General features: G+C 35.8%; 1 long non-coding RNA gene across 1 annotated transcript; it reads left to right on the plus strand.

Moving 5' to 3' along the window:
- Positions 1 to 5,512: 5,512 nt before the first annotated feature.
- Positions 5,513 to 8,006, plus strand: LOC140167302 (uncharacterized). The gene is made up of 3 exons (XR_011861025.1): positions 5,513 to 5,811; positions 7,061 to 7,149; positions 7,698 to 8,006. It is a non-coding gene; the product is annotated as an uncharacterized lncRNA (long non-coding RNA).
- Positions 8,007 to 8,453: the final 447 nt, after the last annotated feature.

The raw sequence follows: 8,453 nt of genomic DNA on the forward strand, positions 1-8,453 counted from the left end.
CATTAGCCAATTAGACCACATAATTTTATATTCTAATCAAATAATAAGTAATTATTTTTTGAGATGTTTGTTTTTTGACGTAATTTATTTAATGCAACTCGAAGCCTTATGAAGTTATGAAGTATAATACTTGACTATTTCATCAATAATTCCAACAGTACTACATAGTAAATAGCATTACTGATTTAAGGATTATTTTTATATTCTCATATTTGTATATTGGTCAAATAAAATATTGGTGAGGGAATAAAACCTTTGATTTATGTGACTTATTCTTTGGAATAGTCTACATTGGCTCGTGATTCTATCATACTAGATTTCAGGCAGGTTGTCACCTCTGATGTCATCCCAGCAAAAACAAAACATTTTACGTTGGTATATAAACAGTTTTAATAACATTCAACAATGTTGCTGAAAAACATTCTAACATAATTCTGTATTTTTGTCTCGCCTGATAAGGCAGGAGACTATAATTAGACCAAAGGCGGTTAGAGATAATACGGTCCACAACTTATAAGTCCCCCCTAATACTTTTTAGAATAAGTCAAAAATATTTTACGAAATGTGAAAATGTACAAAGATATGTATAACCCTGGTTGTTTTACACGTGTGGACCAATTTATAGCGTCACATGTCATTGCGTTCAGTCGCAATGGTTAATTGTGTAAGAAAAGAGGCCGTTTTAAAAGTTGCACCTGAGTCCATAGAAGTCAGCTTCAACAAACACATGAATAGACCTAGCCTACTGTATTGTTTGAGAGCTGATTCCTATGGACTTAGATGCAACTTATAACACTGTTAAACGGTCTCTTTTTTTACATAATGAACCATTGTGACTGAAAGCAATGACGTGTGACGCTATAATTTGGTCCATATGTGTAAAAAAAAAAATACGGCTACCTATACCTTTTTACACGTTTGCATTTTGTCAAATATTTTTCGATTTATTTCTAAAACTATTTAGGGGGAACTTATAAGTTGTGGACCCTATAGAAAGGAGAGGAAATAGATTACGTAATGCTTTGTTCCTTTGATGCCAATTTGATTTTCCGATAGGCTTTTCATAAAAGTGGTACCATTGTTTCGAACAAAGGGGTTCCGCCATTAAATTGGTCACTGATCCGGCATCATATTAACGCTTTACACAACAGGCGAGTATCACTACTGTCTGTTCAATTAGCTTAGATTCTTGTATTTTTAAGATATTTGAAAAAATAAAACATTGTGGTCAAAGTCATCAAAGAAAAGTGTTAGCACAGCCTTAGACCCAACGTGATTTATGCTTTTCAAATTCTAAAGTTCAATTTGAAACCCCATTTCTTTTCAATTTTGGTCTTTTCCCGCGATATTTTATAAAGAGCCGTAGAACATCGGTTACCATAAACTTTTTTGAATCAATCCATTTAGTGCAATGGGGACGAAAGTCATAATAATTAGATGCAGTATTGTCCAGCTAAATAGCTATATTTGTCAGTAGGCCTAAACCCCACTGTTGAAACATTACGTTATTATAAAAATGTGAAGATGAACTAAGGGTTTCCGGAATAGGCCCAGCTTATATAAATACATTCCTTACTGTTTATTTATTTATTTATTTATTTACTTACTTACTTACTTACTTACTTACTTACTTACTTACTTACTTACTTACTTACTTACTTACTTACTTACTTACTTACTTACTTACTTACTTACTTACTTACTTACTTACTTACTTACTTACTTACTTACTTACTTACTTACTTACTTACTTACTTACTTACTTACTTACTTACTTACTTATTTATTTATTTATTTATTTATTTATTTATTTATTTATTTATTTATTTATTTATTTATTTATTTATTTATTTATTTATTGTGTGAATGGGTCTGTGAAGGTGTAGGCCTAGGCCTATTATAAAACTACAATTTTTTTTTTTTTTCGTTTTGTTTGTTGAATACAAACTATGTGAAGGACATTTGGAAACAAAAGAACTGTTGTACAAGAAAATATTATTTAAAACAATGAGGTTACAGAAAGTCACTGTATATGAAAATGTCAAGCGAATGCTGATATTCTTGGAAAGGAATGATGGTATTAAACATGTAAAACAAAACTCAATTTACATTGTAAACCAGTTGAAATAAGAACGAAATCCATAATTTTAATGTCATTATTTTAGGAAAAATAATGCTCAGCATAATGTTATGCATAAAACGTAATCGCGCATATAATTTCGTGCAACAAAAACCGGTGAACCATTGTCACCTATAGATCCTACCCAATAACCGGAACGGTATTACAATTGAAATGACAGGACAGATTGGTAGACAGATTGTTTTGCTAAATTGGATAGGGTCTATGCCCTAAGTTGAGAATGGACCGTCCCACTCAATTTGTGAAAAGGTCGCGAACCCTTTTGGTGGACCCAAGTAACTGCCTAAAATGAGGCAAAATTGAAAAGAAATGGGGTTTTAAATTGAACTTTGGAATTTGAAAAGTTAAAATCACATTGGGTCTAAGGCTGTGCTAACACTTTTCTTTGATGACTTTGACCAAAATTCTTTATTTTCTCAAATATCTTAAAAATACGAGAATCTAAGCTAATTGAACAGACAGTAAGTGACCACAATACAGTCATGTGTAAGGGCAGTCATGTGTAAAGTGGTACCATTGTTCTCACGTATCCCAAATGTGTGCTTAAGCGGATCTGAAGTCTATAAAGGAGGCTTTAGTTGTCGATGTAATCTTCTTTATCACCCACCTGACCTGAGGCGCTTCATTTAAATAAATTGAATGCCCCTGCTGATCGATTACACATCAGAATGTATTAAGGCTGCCAGGTCCACATTTCTATAGTACTCTATAATGGTAATCGCTGCGTATACATGTAAGTATAAGTATAGGCCTATAAAGGCGTTTTTCACAAATGTCCATGCGTAGATTTCTTTTTGACATGGGGGGGGGGTGGACTTTTTTTTAAAGTACCCGGTACAGTCCCTCATTTCAAATATTTAGTTTTGGTTTCTCTTTTGTTTAGAAACTAAAAATCAAGGGATTAAAAAGTAGAGCTGATCTGGTTTGCAATCATAACACTATTATGCTGGAAGGACACAGTATAGGGTATATAACCAGAAGTATACAATAGCCTATTGTGCTAACATAATTATTATCATGATTGATATCGGAAATCTATCCCGCGGACGACAGTTGATGCTCTCTGTCGAAGGTAGGTGGCATATTACACTCACGAGTACTAGGCCTAGAAATCATATACATGCGCGTATATTGAAGGATGGGGCGGGGTGTGGGGATTTGTTTGTTTGTATGAAACATAAACGATGCATGGAGATGATTTGATTATGAATTAGTTTATTATCCCCGGAAGCACAACCCATACCTCTTTAAGAGGGGGCTACCCTCCCTATATAACCACCTCTTCCCTAAATTACCCCTTTCCCCCTCCTCCTCCCCTACATTCGATATCTTCATCTCGAGCTCTCCTCCCCCTTCTCTTTCACTTCCAATGCTCTCTCTCATCTGTTTCTCTCTCTCCCGGCCCATATATCCCCTTTGCCCTCCAATCACCCCACCCCACCACACACACACACACCCCACACAATCTCTTTTCCCCTCTATCTTCTACTACTGTTGCAGTAAAAATTGCTTCAGTAAAAGTCATTAGGTTATTAGAGGTCATATAATGGCCTTCCATCGATTCTGGTACATGGGATTAAGGACATGAATCGATTTTGTTTATAGCACCTATACAATTACAATAGTGACCCCTTTTGTAATGTCGAATGCAAATATTTCGATGGTCTATATTTTTTCACAGGTGAATTAGCCTAGACTTATTCGGTTTTGTAAACCACGTCTTTCAATGTAGATTACCATGCTCGATTTCTCTCCTCGTGAATATTGCACTGCGAAATTTAAACATTTCTTTTGTATACTTAGAGTAGGTAACTTCAAATCAAATAATTTTACGATCCACACCACTTATAAGAAACTGAAACCAAAACCGAAACTGACTGACACAAATGTTCGGTTTTAAACAAAAGGTAGAAACAATGAGTTCGATATCTTATGACTCAAGTGGTTAGGCAGGACAATAGGAAACCACGTGACCAAAACCAAAACCAAAACTAAAACCATATATTTGAAATGAGGCACTGAACCTTATGGTACAAATGCGCGCGAAAATTTTAGCATAGGCCTATTGAAACTAAACTGGTGAAATAGGGGATAAAAGTCGAATAAATTCGCGCGAAGCGCTAAAAATGGCATTTTGTGGCTAAAATGGCCAAATATGAGGTTAATAGGTTAATTTCGACAGAAACCAATACACAGGCGTCAATATGGGGGGGGGGTGATTATATCGACCATCCCCCCTGGCAAAATATTGTGGGATTTATCCCACCCCAGCCCCCCCCCCAACCCCCGATCTACGCCTATGTAATTTAGAGCCCTGTCACTCCATCGCTCTCCTTCTCCCTCTCTCTCTTCTCCCCCTCTTCTTTTTTTTTTTTTTGTCTTCCGCCCCTCCCCTACAATCTCGATCACCCATCCGCTTCTCCTCTTTTCACCTCTCGACCCCTCCTTCACTACCACAATTGGACCTGGCTTTTAAAATGGATATTCGTGATATCATGGAAGAAAGAGATAAGAAGGAACCACAACGAACGCATTCACTTTGTCCACTCCCTTTACCGACATTTAGTTGACATTGTTATTCATGAGGATTTACTTTGATCAATACCAAGGGGGTGACACTAACTTCACGGTTGTTCTATTATCAACGCAAACCTATGACAAATCCCGCTGGTTTGCTAGTTAGAAAATGAGGCCAGTTATCGATCGGTTATGAATAATTAATTTCGATCCCTTTTAGGGTTGGCAAATAACGACGCCGTTAGTTTTGCGAACTCTGCCTGTTCAATGCGAGTAGCAAGCTTGAAAGTGCGCCAGCTAGCAGAGCAGGGAGCAATCCGGTGATGGCGCACTAGTATTTCCCATCAGGCACCAGTGATTTGTATTTTACAGAAAGTCTAATAATTTGATAATGGAATAACCTTTCGCAATAGTAATGTCGAAATTAGGAATTGGTGTCAATAATACGACGGTAGTGTATCACTTGAATTTGATACGATATTCAGCCAGCGATTTAGCGATAAAAAAACCTTTGACCACTGACCTGACCTGAAGCACGTGAGGCGCCATATTCGTTTGTTTTTATTTCCTCGTATGATAATAAATATCATTCAAACTATAGTTGTCGGCCGTGAACGTAGTTTATTACTGGCCTACGAAGTTTGTTTTTAAAAACAAGTAAATAATCATCACTCACCGTTTTATTTGATCTTGTGGATTTCCCAACACGTAATAAATTGAAACGCCACTACCGGATTGCTCTCAGGTAGTAAAGCGGGCGCACTTTCAACCTTCGAAGCATGCTACTCACTACCGGTAGTAATATTAATTAAGTGATGTCACTGATGTGCAGCGTTTCTGGAATAGTCTCGGTACCAGCCGGTTTGTGCTCCTCCGTCCCTAAACAAACCGTCTGGCGACAGCCTCATAGTACGTCTTTTCTGATTGGCTGAACCCTAACCCGCTCACAAACTGGGTTTACAAATAAGGAATGTGATGCGCACGCATCCCAGTACTAGTGACAGCCCAGAATACGTAACTTACAGCCTGTATGCAACATTGATAAACACTGCACCGGGGATAAACATTATATTATTTGTGTAATAAAATCGGTAGTTTTCTTCACTTTTTTCGACTCTACGTTTCTGTCAAGACAAACCAAATGCGTTAGAAAGGTGAGTGTGCGGAGTAATTGGTATAGTAATTTCATGGAGTCGTTTTCTCGAGCTCACTGTTTTATACTCAACAGTGTCAGTCAGTAGAGTAGAGTCAGTAGTGAGTACGTCGAGTCAACATGATTGATTCATGACATGCATGTATAAAATTTATTTAAAACATGATTAGTATCATTTACAGAACATGCAGAACACATGAACAGTGAGTGCAGTACGTATGATCTAGTTCGCAACGCAAACTTAAAAAACAGTCATGACAGTGCAAAACAGCCGGGCAAAACAGACGCATATCATTTATCGGCATGACGTATCAATTGCATGCTGCAGAGTTCCCTGTACTATGTAATCATGCAGCATGAATTCTGCACATTTGTTTTGCACACATCCAATATGCATGCAGGGCGCGTCGCGGCTGTAGCTGGGGGAGTATCGAGTATAATGAGGTGTGACACCCCCTAATAATTCTTAATTTGGTCGGCAAAAATTGACTGTTGCCGGCAAAACCATAGGCAAATTTAATACAAGAGTCATATAAAAATTAAATAAAGTGTGTGGTTTTTACCAACTTGGGCTGTTATACAATATTTTTATGTAAAGTAACTAATGAAAAATAAACGATGACAAAAAAAATGTTGAGGAAAAAATTTTATCCTCCCCCCACTCACTTTTTAGATTCTTGAGCTTTAATTGTTCTGGTTAAAAAATTAAGGTCATCAATTCACAATTTTACTAGGCAAAAAGGCGAGATGGTAAGTTATCTTGAAATAATATATATTTTCTTAAGATATTAAAGTTATCTTGATATAATAAATAATCTTGATAATAAATTATCTTGAGATGATAAATTATTTTGAGATAATAAGGTAAATTATCTCAAAATAATAAATTATCTCGAGATAATAAATTATTTCAAGAAAATATTTTTATCTGGAGATCATATATTATCTTATATAATCACCTTATCACTTATCTTCAGATAATCAATTATCTTGAGACAATCAATTATCTCGAGATAATCAATTATCCTGAGATAATCATTTATCCTGAGATAATTATCTGAAGATAAATAACTCTAAAAAATTACATATTACATATACCGTACTCTATATATTTTTGTCCAGATAAAATATCTTGAGATAATAAATTTATATCTTAAGATAATTGATAACAAATTATCTTGAGATATGTATCATCAGTAATTATCTTTTTTTTTACTCATCACTCATCAATGCTTGTCATTTGTATTTAGTTTGCAGTTGACCAAGATATCAACATTAATGGAGATTAGAGATGAATGTGGGATTTCTGTGACAATTGACCTGATACTTACAAGTACCGGTAAGCAGAAACATGCGCTAGGTCAACTCGGCTTTTTTTTTTTTTATTTAGAATAGTGCCAACAGCAAAAGGACACAGAACTGTTCGGGTCAGTCAGTCAGCCCATAGAACAGGGGTTTCTTCCATTGCTTTACTGTATTTCAGTATCAAGTCCATTTTAATCCACAGCTCAAGCTTTCTTGCTTTAATATGGCTTTAGTTTATCTATATAACAAAATGAAGATTATTAGGATCTTGGTATAGAGACCAGTAACACTACCATGTACCAGTACATGCCATGTATATTTCAATATGCCATGACTTCTAAAAATGGGTGTGTTTCATTGTGAGTACTTCCATAGCAAAGTTAAGTGTTGGACACTGAAATAAGAAGCTTGTAATGTTCAAATCTTCTTTCATTCAGCAAATTCATCTGTTGAATATTCATGCTGGTAGATTTCATCCATGCAATAACTGTACAATGTAGACATTAATCATCCAGATGCTATTACAAGCATGAAAAAAGTTTTCATATTATGTAAAATTGTTATTATTGTCTTGTTTTACAGGGGTCATGCATGATGGTTTGGAAAATGGACCTTGTGATGGCTATACCATGGACATAGGAAACAATTAATTTTTGAATCAACGGAGGGAACTATTCTTGTTGGAGCTCAATGGATTATTCAACCTACGGATTTGTCACAAACTTCTCACATAACATTATAATGCAGTTAATGGATGTAAAGTACCAGCATTCAGCAATTGAGAAAAAAATCAGTACGGTTGAATTAAGTTAATGACATGTCGAAGTCTGGCTATCTTTGTGACTAATTTGTGAAACATTGCACTGTTTCCCTGTTTGATGCTTCAAAAGAACTCCAATGATAAAGGTTAGACCTGTACAATAAATGAATTGTGAAGAAAAAACAGAACAAAAAATATTTAGGGCTCCAGAATTACACAAAAGATTGCATAAACAAGGGAATAATTGCGCCAAGATCATAACACAGGAAACCGATATGATACAGCACCAGTGTCATACAGAAGCATCTGTATATACTGAGTGATTTGTATCCAGAAGCACACAGTAATACTGATGCCAAGCTAGTACTTTGCGTAGTCTGGTATAGAAGCACACGGGTAATTCCGTGTGCTGGACCCGTGTTGCTATGCCTATTATGCCGTTGCACTGTCCGTTGCCTAATTGATCGAGTGCACTGTTCTTTAGGATCCGATGAATTAGTTTTAAAGCAGAGCAGCTCAGAACGACTGGTCTTTTAGACAATTTAAAATTTTAAACGCGTATTTATTGCACGGTTGGC

This window comes from Amphiura filiformis, chromosome 13 (genome assembly GCF_039555335.1).
Source record: "Amphiura filiformis chromosome 13, Afil_fr2py, whole genome shotgun sequence".
NCBI lineage: Eukaryota > Metazoa > Echinodermata > Ophiuroidea > Amphilepidida > Amphiuridae > Amphiura > Amphiura filiformis.